Source organism: Apium graveolens, chromosome 10, assembly GCF_009905375.1.
Source record: "Apium graveolens cultivar Ventura chromosome 10, ASM990537v1, whole genome shotgun sequence".
NCBI classification, from domain to species: domain Eukaryota; kingdom Viridiplantae; phylum Streptophyta; class Magnoliopsida; order Apiales; family Apiaceae; genus Apium; species Apium graveolens.
The window spans coordinates 56,901,244-56,920,494 of NC_133656.1; the positions used below are offsets into that span (position 1 = coordinate 56,901,244).

The 19,251-nt window shown below is 34.3% G+C and overlaps 1 non-coding gene across 1 annotated transcript; it reads left to right on the top strand.

Moving 5' to 3' along the window:
* Positions 1 to 18,690: 18,690 nt before the first annotated feature.
* Positions 18,691 to 18,797, top strand: LOC141694547 (small nucleolar RNA R71). The gene has a single exon (XR_012563841.1). It is a non-coding gene; the product is annotated as a small nucleolar RNA R71 (small nucleolar RNA).
* Positions 18,798 to 19,251: the final 454 nt, after the last annotated feature.

Consider the following 19,251-nt stretch of genomic DNA (forward strand, 5'->3'; position numbering starts at 1 on the left):
GTGTTTAATTTGAGTTTGCTATTTTCTGCTTTTAATCTTTTCAATTCTTGTTCCTGTTTTTCAAACTTTAATTGTATGTATTCTATTTTTTCCTCTTCTATATCTAAATTTTTTGATTCCTTTTTCATTGGTTCATATTTATATCTTTCTTTTTCTAGTAGTTCTTTCCCATGATTTTTAAGAAATGTTATTACATTATGCTCTTGTTTGTCCATTAGAATTTTCCCTTTGTATGTAACGAAGATAATCCATCTAATGTTTTATCTACAGATTCTGGTATAACGGGTTTCATTTTACTAATATCAGGTTCTTTAGTTCTCCTCCAAGCATTTATAGCCACAATTTCTGGTGTTTCTGTGATATCTTCTTTTAGCATTTGTTTATTTTTTGGTTTTTCGTCTTCTAGATTAGTTAATTTTTCTAATATTATTTTAAATATTGGTATTTCAGATGCATTCCATAGATTAGTTAATTCTTCTCTTATTATTTGTCTTGTTTGAGTTTGATCCTTTTTAATCTCATTCATTACTAATGTCATATTTTGAATTTTTTCTTTTATTATGATTTCTTCCCATAAAGCTTCTATTTTTTCATTAGCCAGTTTTATTAGCTCATTCCTTCCATCCATTTCTCTATTCATTAGTTAGATTTATTCATTTTTTCCATCCATTTCCCATATCTATCCATATTTTTTCAGTTTTTGAACTTTCTTTTTCTAATTCTTTTATGTCTTTTTCTAATTTAATTTTTTTTCACTATATTCTAAATATTTTATTTGTGAATATACACCTTCTTTTAGAGCATCTTTTATTTTTTGTAATTTATGTTTTTTGTTTTCTATTTTTTCATGTGTATTCATATTTTATTAATAAATCGAATTTTTCCTTGGTCATTTATTTCAATGCCTTTATTATTAATTTTATAATTTATCATTGTTAAAAAGTCACTTCCTAATAATAATTCATTAGAACTATCATATTCTATAACTCATATGTTTATATTATACTCTAAATCTTGTAGTTTAAATCTTAAATTTACACTTTTAATAATTATAATTTCTCTCTCAATTTCAGGATAATTATAAGTTTGTGGTTCTATTATGGAGCAGTTATTTTCATCAATTTTACTTATGTGTATAAAACTTTTAAGAGCGCCTGTATTTATTTCAGCTATACAATCTTTTGCTATAATTCCTTCGAATATTATTACTTTAATTTTTAATCTATCAGTTTTCACATCTATTAAATTTATAGTTTTAGGTAAACTATATTGTCTTGACATAATTGGTTGTTCTCTAAAACTTAAATGTCTAAATTCTTTTCTAAAACTTAATCTAGATCCATCTAATATTGGTTTAATTCTTTGTGTTGGAATTATTTGTCTATTACTAAAGTCTATTGTAAATTCTTCTGCGATTGTTATTTGAGATTCTTCTTTATGTTCATTTTTTTCTAATATATCATTGTATAATTTTGGTACTATTATTCCTAATTCCGTTTGTTTCTTTACATGATGGTTTCCAGTCATAGCATAAACTATTTTAGTTTCTATACTAATTACTTTACTTCCCTTTTGCATTTTTATTCCATCTAATTTATAATATAATGTTAAAGATCTTTCTTTATTTTCATCTCTTAATGATATGCTAAAATCAGGTTGTATTATAAATTTTAATTTCTGATATATCAAGTTTCCTTTTACTATTGCTATTAATAAATCTTGTATATTTCCTAATATTCTATCGTCTAGTACATATATCTGTATAGGAGTATCGATATTTTTCTGAAAATATGCTTTTATTGTAAATTATATTGCTCCAAAATAAATATTTTTTAGTTTATTTGCTTCCTTTTGTTTTAATTTGGATAGTTCTCTTTTTATCAAACCATCTGTTATTAAATTTATTTTTGCTTTTCCATTTCTCGTATCTATATCTATTATATTTTCATGTTTCTGAGCTATATATCTAACTTCTTTATTTCTTTCAAAATATGATGTTTTGAATATCTTTTTTATTGTTAGTTCTTCTATTTCACTTTGGATTTTATTATATATATGCGGTTTAAAACTTAAAGTTTGTGATGTTCCTTCTTCGTATTCATCCATTTGATAATATACATCTTGTTTTTCACTTGATTTTTCTAATGACATTTTTTCAAACTGTATTATTATCCAGTAATGTTACTTGATAAAATTATTCTTTTAAGTCCTTGTATTCTTAATTTATTATTTCTAAAGGTTATTATCATATTTCCAAGTTGTTGATAACATCTTATTATTTCATCCCTATTTTCTCTTGTCCATTCAATTTTATTTTTTCTTTCTTGCAATTTTTCTAGTTCTATTTCTAATTTTTCTTGGTTTTTTATTAATTCTTTCATTTTTCTATTATTTCTAGTTATTGTATTTGGATCTATCCAATTCATTTTTTAATTTTTTGTCTTAAATTATTTATTAATTTATATTGTTCAGTTAATACTTCTTTTAAGTCTTTTATTTGAATTTCTAAATTAGTTTCTTTAATAAATTTTTCTCGTTTTATTAAAAGATTTTCTTCTTCCAGTCTTCTAATTTTTTCATCTCTTTCTTCCAACATTGTTCGTATCGTAGCTATAATATCAAATTTTTCATTTATCATTTACATACTTATTTTACAACTTTCAATATGTTGATTTATATCTTTATTAAAAGTAAGGTTTTTATCCGCTATCATTTTAATACTTTCTAACTTATAATCTTCCATAAATCAAATATTTATTTATTTATTTATATAAATATATTAACTGTCTATATAGATTTTTCTTACACATTTGTTTTGTTTCTTTATTCTCTACTATAAAATAAATTAACAGAGTTGCTATTATTTTAGATTTATAACTTTTATTATTATTATCTCTTAGTAATTTTGCTGCAGGTCTCATTTAATTTTTATATTTCGTTTCTTACTATTCACTTTCCGAAATTTTTTTAACTTTTCTATTATTTGCTACAGTAAATTACTATTCATCTTCTCGGCCTATTTTCCTATTATTGGCTCTGATACCATTTCTGAGTAGAGTTTGTTTATTGAAATAATATAGGTACCTTAAACATATTATATATAATATTAGGATCTCATCATCTATTAACCCTAAGGAGGGAAGGAATATAGATGGTATTTTATAATTGCACAAAATATTAAATAAAATTAAATTCATTTTTTAATTAAATTTTCCATAATTTCTAACCAATTCTAATATCATAATCACAAAAATATTCACTTTATCAAAATTATACATAGTAATTTATTAGTTTCGAATATTTTCCTTGTAACAGAATTTTAAATCACCGGAGCTCTCAACTCACCGTGGCTCCTTGTTCCCTTTTCTTGCATCAGCTGTGGGACATTGGCCTCGGCACCAGGAGTACTCAACAGACTTCTCCAAAATGCTGTTTTAAGATAATATTCCTAACCTGATAAATACTAAATATAATTTCATAATGTAACCTTTCTGATTTTATGATATTGTGCTTGGCTGAAATTATGGAAAAGAGAAGTGTTTAGTTACGCATGAGAGAGATATATGAAATTTCCTATGGAGATCAGATACAAGGGAGTAGTAGAGTAATTCTGGTCGCAACAAAGTTTATTTACCTCCCTTATGTGGCGACCAACAATTTGTATGGAGACTACTGACCCCTGTTAGCTTCACAACTCAGCTACAGGGTGATTGTTAGGTCACACACACACACTGTAGAGGGGGTGAATACAGTGTATAGTACACTCAAATCGAACTTTAAGAACTTAAGTAACAGAAAACAAACTTTATTGAAACAATAAACTCTGTTACAGTATGAAACTGTTACCTCTCAGTGATGAACAATATCACGAGAGCTGCTAGGGTTACAATGAATAATCTTCTCGAATAATGATAACTCTTATAGTGTAAACCCTATGTCTGTGTTTATATACTACACAATTACAAGATAATCGCTAATTGATATGGAATATAATTCTGCTTCCTAAAATATATAAATCAGATATCTTTTCTTCCAAGTATTCCATTCTTTACAGAATTCCTTCTTCATGCATATCTCTTCTTATGTTTATCTTGATCTTCTTTCCTTTAATCAGCTACTGTCCTTATCTGATCGTCCTTCAGCACTTAAGTTCTGATATCTATCTTCTGATGATTATCTCCTGATAACATAAGTACTGATATCCTTAAGTCCTGACTTCCAGTATAAGTACTGATCAACAGTTAAGTACTGATTTATCCTGTTCAAGTAAGATTTGAAAGCTAAACATAAAACATATTAGCCATGACATTATCAAATATATCTAACAATCTCCCCCAACTTGTAAATTAGCATAATATACAAGTTTAACAGATATTTGATGATGTCAAAAACATTAAGTACAAATGCATGAGAATTAGACTAGATAACTACAACTTACAGTCCTTAAAGCTTTACCAATATTCAACTTCTGATAACAACTTCAGTCTGTATAAATATCAGAATTTAAGCAGTTGTAGATCTTCGACTTGGCTTCATTATTTCCTGATCTCTCTGATGTCAGGAGTTGTTCTGAGATAGTTCTTCAACAAACATTTCTCAGCATATCTGAGTTCATCAATCATTCTCCTTTTGACATCTTTAAGCTCTGCAGTATCTTCACCAGTTTGAAAGATTGCAGCTCTGAGATCATTGATCTTTGCTTTTCTCAACTCCTGATCTAGTTTTATGACATAAGCTTTGTCTGACTCCAGATTGAATTCAAGTCCCTTAATACCAAGATATGTTCTGATCTGTGCAGTATTAGGCTTCATATCAACAATATCACCATTGTGATCTCTGTACTTTGGAACATATGTGCTGTCAGACTTAACAGAATAAAGCCTTTTCTGTCTCTGAATCTGTTCTTTTAAGTAGTTTGCAGCAGTCCCTGTTATTCTGTCATCCACTTGAAGTAAGAAAAGTACATGCTCCAATTCTTCAAAATACTTCAATGGAATGGCATTTTGTCTTATATGATAAACCCTACCATCTGTCATGAAATACGACATGATGTATTCTTTCAAGTAGGTATGGTAAACCATCTGTACAGATTCCAGTTGATTCAATCTCTCAGGAGTTGCTCCAATACCCGGTTCACTCAAGGAAGTTGGATCATTGGTAGTGTTGTGTACTCTTCTTTCATCAGCACTTCCCAATCCAGTTTTATCTCTTGCTTCCTTTCCAGTGACTACTCTTGCTTCAAAACCACTTGCAGTAGTCTTCAAAGATTGAGTCTGTTTTGCTTTAGTGAATCCTGGTAGGAGTGTCTTTGGTCTATCTTCTGATATCAAGTTAACTTGAGCTGTGTTGGAGGTTACTTGCTTCTTCTGAATATCAGAACTTACAATTTCTTGACTCTGAACAACTTGAGCCATGTCAGAGGTTGTTTTAAGAACTTTTCTTGAAGTCAGAGCAAGATCATCCTTTTCATCAATAATTTCTTCTTCCTCAGGAGGTACATAAACCTTGATAGGTTCACCAACCTTTTCTTTACCCTTAGATCTTGGATCTATCTGTGGTTGTGATCTAGCCAATGTTGCTTCAGTATGCGTCCTTTCTTTGATCACAATGCCTTTGAGTTTTGGAAGTGACTTTTTACCAGAAGCTTCAGATTTAGATGTGACTTTCTCTGATTTAAGTCTGACTTCTTCTTCCTTTAAACTTTCCAAGTCCATTCCTGGATTTTCTTGAAGAAATAACCGTCTTGACATTTCCTCATCAAGATCTAAAAGTTCATCAGAACTTAACTTTTTACCAGCAGCAGAACTTATTCTTTTCCCAGTATCAGAACTTGTCCTGTGACTAGCTTGTCTTGATGTAAACCTTCTACCTTGACTATGACCGCTACCCATTCTAGAGTATCCTTGGTCATCATTTCCATCATCCTTTCCTTGCAGTGTCTTGTTAGTTTTGCATTTGGACTTAAATTACCTTCTCCCCCTTTTTGGCATCAGCAGGTAGTAGAAGAGAGAGAAGCAATTCCACTGAGGATTGAATTTCAGTTAGTTGTGATTGCTGAGAAGCTTGATTTTTCAGAATTGCATCAATCTTAGCTTGTTGATGATCTTGAGTCTTCTCAATATAAGCAATCCTATCAATGGTAGGTTGGAAGAACTTTTTCTTATCAATTTTCCAAACTTGTTCCTGTTTGATAAAGTTCTCCTGAATCTTGTGTAGCTCTGCATGAGTAGTTGAATGAAGACCTTGTAAATGTTTATTACTCAATGCAGTGACTCTAAGCTGAGTTTTGAAATCATCAGAATTTAACATTTCATCAGCTTTAGTCAAGTGCTCAGCAAGATGTTTTTCAGTTGGAACACATGAAACTGAGTTCCATTCCTTAGTCCACTCCTGACCTGCAGGAGTTTCACTCCAAGGTACTGGTGCTTCCCCGGTAATAAACTGCTTAACCAATTCAGACTTAGGAAGAGTCTGTTGAGGAGTATGTCCGGAAGGACCTGCTGTATCAGTATCTACAACATGAGCAGTTGGAGCAGCATCAACAGTATCTCCATCATGTGCAGCATCAGAACTTACAGAATCAGTATCCTCTGATAAAACAACAGTGTGAGTAGCAATGGAGGCTTCAGCATCCTCTAATTGCTGATCTGATACTAAGTTCTGATCAACAGCCATATCCTGATGCTCACCTAAAGTCTGATCATCGGTATCTAGATGCAAAGAAGGTGTCTTAGATAATTCTGGAGTTTGAACAGTATCAGTAACAGGTGTTGGTGAAGGATTTGGTGCTGTTGGAGCTTCTAAGAGAAATACTTCAGACACAACCAAGTGTTGAACATCAATATCAGCACTTGTGCCTGGATCAACAAGAGACACAGATGGTGAGTTAGCCTTGTCAGATATAGCTTCCTGAGATGGAGTTGATGGAGAAGAAGTGACTGGAGCAAATTCCTTGTCTTGTGAGATCAGAGATTCCTGATCCCCTTCCTTAGCTGCTTCCTCTTCATCATCTGAAACTGGCCTTTGTGCCCTCTGTTTCTTGTACTTCTTTGTTGATTTGGATTCCTTGGGAGTTTCAGGAACTGTCATTCGTCTAAGCCTCTTGAGAAGCCAAGAACCCCCAATTTCAGAATCCTTCTGAGAAATCTCTTTCTCAGCTTCAGCATATTCTAGTTCGAACTGAGACTGTTACCAAATTTTATTCACAGATAAGCCAAGTAAAGGATTAGACTGAGAAATCAGAACTTAGACCTATACCAGAACTTAACAGTCATCATAACATAATTTCTTAACTCGAAAAAGGAATGCCCATCTTAGTAAATCCTCATACAAGTTCTGAGTTATAGACTTCAAAACTTAATCATCAGAACGTGTAACTAGAACTTGTCCTCAGAATTTATGCAAAGTGACATAATGACTGTTTATCTAGAATAACAGAGACCTCCACAGTAATTTTCATCATTCAGATGGAGTGATTAGTGTGTGCATTAAGCTAAATAACAGACAAAGAGTAAAGTCTGATTCACTTCAGTACATCTTAGAAATAAGGCATAACTAAAATTTTGCTAAAGAGCTGTCATTGTCCTGAAACCTACTGATGAATGAGTTCATGCTTGAGTCCACCTCAACTGTTTTGTGCTAATTTTATGCATCTTTTCAAATTCTATTTTACAGTGGCTTCTCAGTGTAAGTGAGTCACGACTGCTTATCAGAATTTATGCTATTATCAGAGTATTTCTCCAGTAATCATAGAGTATGAAAAGTCACCAAGAAAATATTTTGCTTTTCTAATGCATATTTACTTAATACCAGCAATGCACATGGGTCGTCCCTTCCACAGTTTTACTCTAGATATCAAAGGAGTACCTAATTTTATTCTTTGATCTTTTTGATTTTTCTTTTGATAAGTGAGGTTTATCAGCACTTAGTACATTCAGCAGTTTTACTAGTATCAGAACTTAACAGATGAGTAGCATTATTCTAATTTGTGACTTAGTAATAAGATATACAAAGTAAACTTAACTAAGCTCAATTATCAGAATTTGCTAGTGTCATAAGATTTCCACTGAAATAATTACTTCTTACATGGAATCATTTGTTTATTGAAAACTACTAGGTCAGTATCTAGCACAGTTATCCTCATAGGATTGAATAATTACTTAAACAGATATATCACTTATCAGAGTTGAGAAATATATATCAGACAACAGTCAGTACTTAAAAACATTTATCAATTAAGCACAGAATACACAATGAGATTAATTCTGTAAATACTGAGCATAAAGTCTGATAACACAGAATAAGACTAAGCAGATTTAGAGAAAGAACCTGAAACCTTTCCAAGTTCATTTACCAATCTTGTGAAAGTAGCTTCACACAGTGGTTTTGTGAAGATATCTGCTAGTTGTTGATCTGTGGGAACAAAATGCAATTCCACTGTACCTTCATCCACATGTTCCCTGATGAAGTGGTACCTGATGCTGATGTGCTTTGTCATAGAGTGTTGAACTGGATTACCTGTCATAGCAATAGCACTTTGATTATCACGGTAAATAGGGATTTTGAAATATGTTAACCCATAATCCAGTAACTGATTCTTCATCCAAAGAATCTGTGCACAACAGCTTCCTGCAGCAATATACTCTGCTTCTGCAGTTGATGTGGAAATTGACTTTTGTTTCTTGCTGAACCAAGAAACCAATCTGCCTCCAAGAAATTGGCAGCTTCCACTTGTGTTTTTCCTGTCAATTTTGCAGCCTGCAAAATCTGCATCTGAGTAACCTATTAGTTTAAAGTCTGATTCTCTAGGATACCACAATCCCAGATCAGCTGTTCCTTTAAGATATTTAAAGATTCTTTTCACAACTGTTAAGTGAGGTTCTCTTGGATCTGCTTGAAATCTTGCACAAAGATAGGTAGCATACATGATATCAGGTCTACTAGCAGTTAGATAGAGTAGAGAGCCAATCATACCTCTGTAGTCAGTAATATCTACTGATTTACCAGTATACTTATCCAGTTTTGTTGTAGTGGCCATGAGAGTGGATGCACTTGAACAATCTTGCATTCCAAATTTCTTCAGCAAGTTTCTGGTGTACTTAGATTGACAAATGAAAGTGCCTTCTTCATTCTGCTTGACTTGAAGGCCCAGAAAGTAGCTAAGTTCCCCCATCATACTCATCTGATATCTTGACTGCATCAGTTTGGCAAACTTCTTGCAAAGTCTGTCATTTGTAGATCCAAAGATGATATCATCAACATAAATCTGGACAAGAAGTAGGTCCTTTCCATGGTTGAGATAGAAAAGTATTTTGTCTATTGTTCCTCTGTTGAATCCACTTTCCAGAAGAAACTGAGCTAAAGTCTCATACCATGCTCTAGGAGCTTTCTTAAGTCCATAAAGTGCTTTATCAAGCCTGTAGACATAATCTGGATGTTTGGTATATACAAAGCCTGGAGGTTGTTCAACATATACCTCCTCCTCCAATTCTTCATTGTGAAAAGCACTTTTCATATCCATTTGAAAGACAGTAAACTTTTTGTGAGCAGCATAAGCCAAAAATATCCTTATGACTTCTAACCTAGCAACTGGTGCAAATGTTTCATCATAATCAATTCCTTCATGTTGAGAATATCCTTTTGCAACCAGTCTTGCCTTATTCCTTGTAATTATGCCATCACTGTCAGTTTTGTTTCTGAATACCCATTTTGTACCAACAGCAGATCTATTCTTTGGTCTTGGCACTAGGGTCCAGACTTTGTTTCTTTCAAATTCATGTAACTCTTCCTGCATTGCTTGCACCCAATCAGCATTTTGAAGAGCTTCTTCAACTTTCTTTGGCTCAGTCTGAGAGAGAAAAGAATTGTAGAGACATTCATTTAAAGTACCTGTTCTAGTTCTGACACCTGTATTAGGATTTCCAATTATCAAATCAGGTGTATGTGATTTTGTCCACTTCCTTGCAGATGGAAGGTTGTCTCTAGAACTGGATGCTCCCCCATGATCCATGCTATCTTCATTTTCATTTCCTGATGCTCCCCCTGAAACTATGCTCTCTGAGTTGGATTCTTCAGTATTTAGATTTTCAGCACTATCAGAACATGGCTTATCAGAACTTGACAAATCAGAACTTGAAGAGCCAGATGCATGTTCTGATGTTTCTTGAGATGAGGTAGGATCTTGAGTATGCTCCCCCTGCATAGGTGCATCTTCCTTTGACGTAGTTACCACAGTTTCAATAACATCAGAGTTTAATCCATCAGAGTTTACAGTATCAGGACTTAGACTGTCAGGATTTTCAGTATCAGAATTTGAGTCTTCATTTTCAAATCTCAGCTGATCATGGTCAATGAAATCTTCAAGACCAGTAATCTTCTTGTTATCAAAAGAGACATTGATAGATTCCATGACCACTTTTGTTCTCAAATTATAGACTCTAAAGGCTTTTGTGGAAAGTGGATATCCAACAAAGATTCCTTCATCAGCTTTTAGATCAAACTTTGATAGCTGTTCAGGATGAGTCTTGAGAATAAAACACTTGCATCTAAATACATGAAAGTATTTCAGATTTGGCTTCTTTTTTTCTTTACCATCTCATATGGTGTTTTTCCATACTTGTTAATGAGTGTTGCATCTTGAGTAAAACAAGCAGTCTGCACAGCTTCAGCCCAGAAATAGGTTGGAAGCTTCGCTTCTTCAAGCATTATACGTGCAGCTTCAATGAGAGTCCTATTCTTTCTTTCAACAACTCTATTCTGCTGTGGAGTTCCAGGAGCAGAAAATTCCTGCTTTATTCCATGTTTTTTGCAGAACTCTTCCATTATCAAATTCTTGAACTCAGTGCCATTATCACTCCTTAAAATTTTCACAGAATCTTTGACCATTTTATCCAGCTGTTTGACATGATCAATCAAGATAGATGCAGTTTCACTTTTTGTGTGCAAGAAATACACCCATGTGTATCTGGTGAACTCATCCACTATGACCAACGCATACTTCTTCTTTGCAATAGACATGACATTTACTGGACCAAATAGATCAACATGTAGTAGATGATAAGGCTCAAGAATTGATGATTCAGTCTTGCTCTTGAATGAAGATTTTCTTTATTTGGCTTTCTGATAGGAATCACAAAGACCATCAGGAGCAAATACTGTTTTTGGCAATCCTCTCACAAGATCTTTCTTGACCAGTTCATTTATATTGTTGAAATTTAAATGAGAGAGTTTCTTGTGCCAATTCCAGCTTTCTTCAATTGATGCTCTACTCATCAGACAGATTGCAGAACCATCAGTACTTGTTGAAAGCTTAGCTTCATAAATGTTACCACGCCTGTATCCTTTCAGAACAACTTTTCCTTTAGATTTACTCACAATTTCACAGTGTTCTTCAAGGAAATCAACATGATAACCTCTGTCACAGATTTGACTTATACTCAGTAGGTTGTGTTTAAGTCCTGAGACCAGAGCTACTTCTTTAATTATGACATTTCCAAGATTGATATTGCCATATCCCAATGTTTTTCCAATGTTGCCATCTCCATAAGAAACACTTGGGCCAGCTTTCTCCACAAAGTCTGATAGCAGGGCCTTATTTCCAGTCATATGTCCTGAACATCCACTATCCAGAACTAGAATATTTTTCCTGTTGCCCAGCAATCACAAAGACCACTAATTATTAGTTTTAAGGACCCAGACTTGCTTGGATCCTTTGGCCTTTTAAGTTTGTTAACATTTGCAGCTGATTTAGCATCAGAGTTTATGTTAACATTTTTCTTATCAGAACTTACATTATCAGACTTTGAATCAGAATTTACACTAGAAGGAACAATGGAAACTTTCTTCAAAGAAGGTTTTATTTGATAATAATCATAGTACAAGCTATGATATTCCTTACAAGTATAAATGGAATGCCATAAACTACCACAATGAAAACAAGGATTTTGTGGTTTGTATCTAACAGACTGACTCTTAACTCCTGATTTTGAAGGTAAGGAGTTAATATTCTTATTTTTCCTGCAAAAAGAAGCCAGATGGTTAGAACTTCCACAGTTATGACATATTTTCCTAGAAGCATCAGAAACAGGTTTATAATTATTGCTTTTATTCACACCTTCCTTTCCATTCCTATTTTTCCTAGGTGATTTTACCTTGTTTGCATTCTTAACATCTTTCAGCTTATGCTTAAGTTGCTTCTTTGTCATTAAGCCTATGTTCACTTCAATTGTCTTTTCCTGTTTTAGTTTGTCAGAAGTTAATTCCTTTGTAACTTCTGATTTCTCATTTTCAGACTTTACCGTTACAAACTTAACAGGTTTTAACTTTGGATTTTGCTTATCAACAGGCTTAATTTCTTCAGTTCCTTTATCATTCTTATCTTCTCCATAACCTAAGCCCTCTTTCCAGTTTCCACTACTTAGCAAATTTTGAGTTGTTTTTCCAGAGTTAGTCCAAGTCCTGATAATCTCTCTTTCCTTTTCTAACTCAGTTTTTAGAGATTCATTCATTTTTAGCACTTCATCCCTAACATAAAAGGCATCATCTCTATCCTTCTGAGTTTGATGGAACATGACTAACTCTTTTTCTAAGAAATCATTTCTTTTCTTAACTGCAAGATTTTCAGAAGTTAATCTCTCACATGTTAAAGTTTGATCTCTATAACTAACAAACATGGTTTTAAGATATCTTCTCAACTCATTAATATCATCAGTATGAAAAGCATAAGTAGTCTGAGGTACCTTTGTTTCAGCAGCTTCAGAACTGCTCTCACCACTTGATTTATCAGCATTTGCCATCAATGCATAGTTCTCCTCACTTTCAGAGTCTGAGGTGTCTGTCCAGCTTTTCTGCTTTGTGACAAGAGCCTTGCCTTTGTCACCCTTTACCTTCTTGCAATCAGGAGATATGTTGCCTTTCTCACCACAGTTATAGCATTTAACATTGGTGTAATCTCCTCTGTCAAACTTTCCTCCTCTGCCTTCAGATCTTCTGAAATTCTTCTTATCAGAACTTATGCCTTTCCTGGAAAACTTCTTTCCCTTCCTGAACTTCCTGTATGCAATCTTTGTGATTCCTTTCACCATAAGAGCACACAGCTTCATCATCTCCTCATCAACATCAGTCTCAGGCAAGCTTTCAGAATCTGAGTCATCATCACTCTCAGAACTTGATGACTCAGTATCAGACTTTATGAAAAGAGCTTTACCCTTGTCTTTCTTTGAGGAAGCTGCTTTGGGGGATTCTTCTTCAGCCTTAAGAGCAACTGTCCTTGACTTTCCTCCTTTCCTCTTGCTTCTTTGTTCCATCTCAAGCTCATGAGTCTTGAGCATACCATAGATTTCATCAAGAGTTGTTTCATCAAGATTATAGTTATCTCTTATTGTCGTTTCCTTCAAATCCCAGCATTCAGGAAGAGCTAACAGGAACTTAAGGTTTTAATCTTCAAGATCATACTCTTTACTAATCAATGACAATTCATTCAAAAGTTTGACAAATCTATCATATAAATCATTCAATGACTCATTAGTCTTTGTGTCAAAGTGTTCATACTCTTGAGTGAGTATTGTCTTCCTGTTCTTCTTAATTGTCTCCGTTCCCTGACACCTTGTTTCCAGAGCATCCCATATCTCCTTAGCAGTCTTGCAGTTGATTACCCTGTTTGACATTACATTATCAATGGCACTATGCAGTAAGTGTCGTACCTTGGCATCCTTAGCAATTGATGCTATATCTTCAGCAGTATAATCACTCTTCTCCTTTGCTACGGTCTTTGCTGCTTCACCTGCAACTGCAACAGCGAGCTTGGTTGGTTTGTGAGGGCCTTCCTTGATTCTATCAAGGTATTCTGGATCTGTTGCTTCCAGGAACATGGTCATCCTTACCTTCCATATGGGATATTCAGATGGTCTCAGTATGGGAACTCTGATGGTCTCATACCGACTCTGAATTTGTGTCTTTGGTGGTTCCTCAGTTTTGGTAGGCTTAGTTAGAGTTTCTGTGTCCGACATGATTGTGTTTGGATCTTTAACTGTATGTGTGTTAACAGATAGGCTCTGATACCACTTGTTAGGTCACACACACACTGTAGAGGGGGTGAATACAGTATATAGTACACTCAAATCGAACTTTAAGAACTTAAGTAACAGAAAACAAACTTTATTGAAACAATAAACTCTGTTACAGTATGGAACTGTTACCTCTCAGTGATGAACAATATCACGAGATCTGCTAGGGTTACAATGAATAATCTTCTCGAATAATGATAACACTTATAGTGTAAACCCTATGTCTGTGTTTATATACTACATAATTACAAGATAATCGCTAATTGATATGGAATATAATTCTGCTTCCTAAAATATATCAATCAGATATCTTTTCTTTCAAGTATTCCATTCTTTACAGAATTCCTTCTTCATGCATATCTCTTCTTATGTTTATCTTGATCTTCTTTCCTTTAATCAGCTACTGTCCTTATCTGATCGTCCTTCAGCACTTAAGTTCTGATATCTATCTTCTGATGATTATCTCCTGATAATATAAGTACTGATATCCTTAAGTCCTGACTTCCAGTATAAGTACTGATCAACAGTTAAGTACTGATTTATCCTGTTCAAGTAAGATCTGAAAGCTAAACATAAAACATATTAGCCATGACATTATCAAATATATCTAACAGTGATTACCCCGGCTGTGGCGATCAGGAAGGAGGAGGTTGCAACTTGTTAACTCTGTGGTGACTTTGTACCGTGTGTATTGCCCGCGCGTGACACAGAACCCCTCCCGCGCGTGGCGTGATGCTTAGCTCCTTTACTTTGTTTTGTGCGTGAAGGTCACCCTGTGTACTCCCTTTGCTGCTTATTTAATAGATAACTCAGGCTGCCAAATACCAAGAAAATTAACTACCAAGTCTGTTTTATTCCCGCGAGTTTGTTCAACAACAACAAAAACTTTGCTGCTGTACATGTATTGGTTTTGTAAATCACATAAATGGTAGCCTAACTCCTGAAAAACATATTTAGATTAATAATTTCTATTTACCAAAATTTAAATAATAAATTTATTTAATTCAAATTTATTTTAAATAAATTTATAAAATAAATTTATTCAAGTTTAAATTATAAATTCATTTAAATAAATTTATAAAATAAGTTTGCTAAATTAAATTTATAAATAAATTTATGTTTATGCAAATTAATAAAATAAATTAATTTTCGGATCCTGATTTGTATATCAATCAAGCTGCTCTGTTACCAATTGCTAGGTCCCGAATTATCGTAGAAGGGGGGTTAAATACGATAATCACTAAATTAAAAATTCTTTCGAATCTTTAGCGGATATAGATTTAGTGTTTGGTTACTGGTTCCGTGTTCTTGAGCTGAATAGTGTTTGGGAATATAAATGAGGAACACAAGTTATTCGGGGAAGTATATATTCGTATATAAATCCTCGAGGGGTGTTTCTACACTCCGATAAATAAATTAACAGCTGCAATCTAAGAACAACAAAGTTCCTAGCTTCTACAAAGATTTACAAATTAAATCCTATACAATGATCTAGCTTTTGTTTGTACTAGGATTTAATTACCGGGTAACGATTATAATGCCCCGAAGAATATACAAGAATTAAATCGGGCATTATAACGTTACTCCGGTGAGAAGTTAAACGGAAAAATAAAAACTTGAGCTTCTCTATAAATCTTTCCTGCCATTTTCACTACTCTATTGGGAGAGAAGATGAACAAAAATTAATCCAAAATGAATGGCTAAATCAATCTGCTGCAATTGTGTAAACTTTATATCCAATAGAATTGTGTGGGTGAGGAGAGGCATTTCTGTGGCGACCAATTATATTGTTCTGTGGCGACCAGTAGTACATGGGGAGCTTAGTTGATTTGTGTGGCGAGAGGGGGAAGGGGGAAGGATCCTGTGGCGACAGGTTATTAACCAGTACATATATATGAACTTGGTTAATCAAAAACAACCTGTACATTTTTTGTTTATTTTGATTTTGTTTTTTGTTTTTTTTTCTTTTTCTATTTTCTTTTCTGTTTTGTTTTCTTTTGTTTTTCTTTTCTCTTTTTCTTTTGTTTTCTTTTTCCTTTTCTTTTATTTTCTTTTTTTCTTTTTAAGTTTAAACTGTAATTAAATTTATTTATAAAATAAACTTTAAATATAACTTATATAAATAAACTAATTTAGATTTATAAGATGAACTTATTTAAAGTTTATAAAATAAATCATTTTAAGTTTGTTAAATAAATTATATTGAAGTTCACTAAATAAATTTATAAATTTATCAATTTATCAGGTCTTCGTATTAGAGCCTCGATTACATTGTTAAGCTTGCCTCAACTTTATTGCTTCAGACATTGAATGTCAATAAACAACTATACTTTCACTAGAATCCTTTCTGGTACTTTAGATAACGTCTTCATTAACCTCTGTCTATACCCTGTCTTCAATTCTTCAGATTCCTATGCTTCGAACACTGTCTATCTTCAATCAATGTCAATACACTGAAATCTTCCGGTAGCACTTGTATACCGAATCTTCAACATTTCTGAAACCCTGAACGTCTTTAACCTTTGTTCTTCACTGAGGCATGATCATATTAATGAACTTCTTTCAGTGACCTGTAGACAGACTTCAGGCCCTCTTCTAATCTTCTGATTTTTTATATTTGCCTTGTCTTCATTCTTTCTGATTTCTTGTGTAGACGTAGTATTATTAACTTGTCATATTCTAGTGTTGTTATCGTGTTGAGTTATCACGTAACTGTTTATACAGCTACGCAGTCTCACCAACAAATTCTCTAAGAATTCTCAAAAGCTTCTCCTCGTCGCTACCTGAAAGGTCAGATGCAATAATAATAGGCAAAGTAGATGGATCGCCTAAAAACGCATACCTCAAATATTCAGGTAAAGTCTTAAGCTCAAGAGTAGGAGCTTCCTCAATAGATGGCTTGAGGCGCTTTGGAGAACTTTTCAGCTCCTCCAATCCAAGAGATTCAAAAGGCATATCCATCTTTTGCTTCTAGGGAGAAGCATTCAAATATTGCAAGTGCTCTTCACCTTCATCATCTTCACATCGGAATTCCCCAACAAGGCTTTTTCTAAGGCATCAGACCTTAGCAATCGATCGAGTACAGAACTGACCACAGAATCGATCATCTCCACCTTAAAATACTCCTCATTTTCTGTAGGGAATTTCATGGCATTGAACACATTAAAAGTTACAACCTGATCCATCACTCGCATGGTGAGCTCACCTTTCTGTACATCTATCAAGGTTCGGCCAGTAGCCAATAATGGTCTTCCCAAGATTATGGGAATCTTCTTATCCTCCTCGAAATTAAGAATTACAAAATCAGCAGGGAAGATGAGTTTATCCACCTTGACCAAGACATCCTCCACAATACCTCACGGATATGTACTAGAACGGTCAGCCAACTACAAAGTCATATAAGTAGGCTTTGGATCAGGTAAGTCCAACTTCTTGAAGATTGACAAGGGCATCAAATTGATGCTAGCTCCCAAGTCACATAAATACTTGTCAAAAGACACCTTTCCAATGGTGCAATGGATAGTGAAGCTTCTAGGATCTTTAAGCTTCAGAGGCAATTTTTTTTGCAGCACCGCACTGCATTCCTCCGTGAGAGCAACGGTCTCCAAGTCATCAAGCTTCACTTTCCTAGAGAGAATACCTTTCATCAAACTTCACTTTGATGTGAAGTTTCTTGAATACCTTCAGAAACTTCGCAAACTGCTTATCCAGCTTTTTCTTTTGCAGCCACTTAGGAAAGAGAGGTGGAGGATAGATCTGTTTCTCCCCTGTATTACCCTCAGGAGGAGTGTGCTCAATATTAGTCTTCTTTGGTTCCACTTCTGCTTCATTCTGCACTTCTTCTTCTTCAACCTCAACTTCAGAATCTGGAGTCTTAGCTTTTTCAGGATTTGCAACCTTACCAGACATTAGTGTAATTGCTTTAATATGCTCCTTAGCTTCCTTCTTGCCTGGCACTTCAGTATCGCTCGGAAGCGTGCCAGGTTGATGATTCAGTAATGCATTAGCAATTTGCCCAATCTGATTCTCCAAGGTCTTGATAGAAACAGCATGACTCTTGCACATGAGCCTAACTCCTCCAATTCAGATTTTTCATTAGCTTGCGATAATTGCTGAAGTTGAAGTTGTTTCCTAGGGGCATATTGCGGTTGCTGAAATCCAGGAGGGTTATACTATTTTGCTGTGTATGGCTGATTTAGGATGATTGCGGTTATTTGGATGATAAGTGGTTGGAGCTTGCTGCTGTGATCTCTGAAAGTTGCTCACAAATTGAGCTGATTCGCAAGAAATAACACACTGCTCAGTTTCATGTGCCCCCGTACAAAGCTCACACACACTAGTGATTTAATTAACTCCATAATTAGCCAAAGAATCCACTTTCATCGTCAAAACTTGAAGTTGAGCAGCTACAGTAGTAGCTGTATCCACTTCCAGAATTCCTGCTACTTTTCCTTGCAATATTCTTTGCATAGGATTCTGGTATTCATTAGCTACCATTAGCTCAATCAACTCATAAGCTTCATTATAGCTTTTGGCCTATAAGGCTCCACCAGACGCTGCATCGAGCATAGGTCTAGATTGTGTACCTAAACCATTGAAGAATCAGTTTATAATCATCCAATCAGGCATGCCATGGTGTGGGCACTTCCTTAGCATCTCCTTGTATCGATCCCAAGCCTCACACAGAGATTCTCCAGTTTGATGTGCAAACTGAGTAAGAGCATTCTTGATTGCAGCAGTCTTCGCCATAGGAAATAATTTAGTGAGAAACTTTTGAGCAAGATCCTCCTATTTGGTGATAGACCTTGGTGGTAGAGAATATAACCAGCACTTTGCCTTATCCCTCAGAGAGAACGGGAAGAGTCACAGCTTGATAGCATCTTCAGTCACCCCATTGAACTTGAAAGTGTCGCAGATCTCGATGAAATCCCTAATATGCATGTTGGGGTCTTCTTTAGGAGAACCCCCAAACTGAACTGAGTTCTATATCATCTGAATCGTGCTCGAATTGATCTCAAAAGTGTTAGCCGAGATGGCTGGTCTAATTATGCTTGACTGAATATCATTGATTTTAGGCTTAGAATAGTCCATCAAAGCCTTAGGAATTTCTGCTTGATCTCCCATCCCTATTAAAGTTCGTTCCTTGACTTTCTCTTCTTCTTCTACTTTCTCTTTGTCCTCAAAAAAT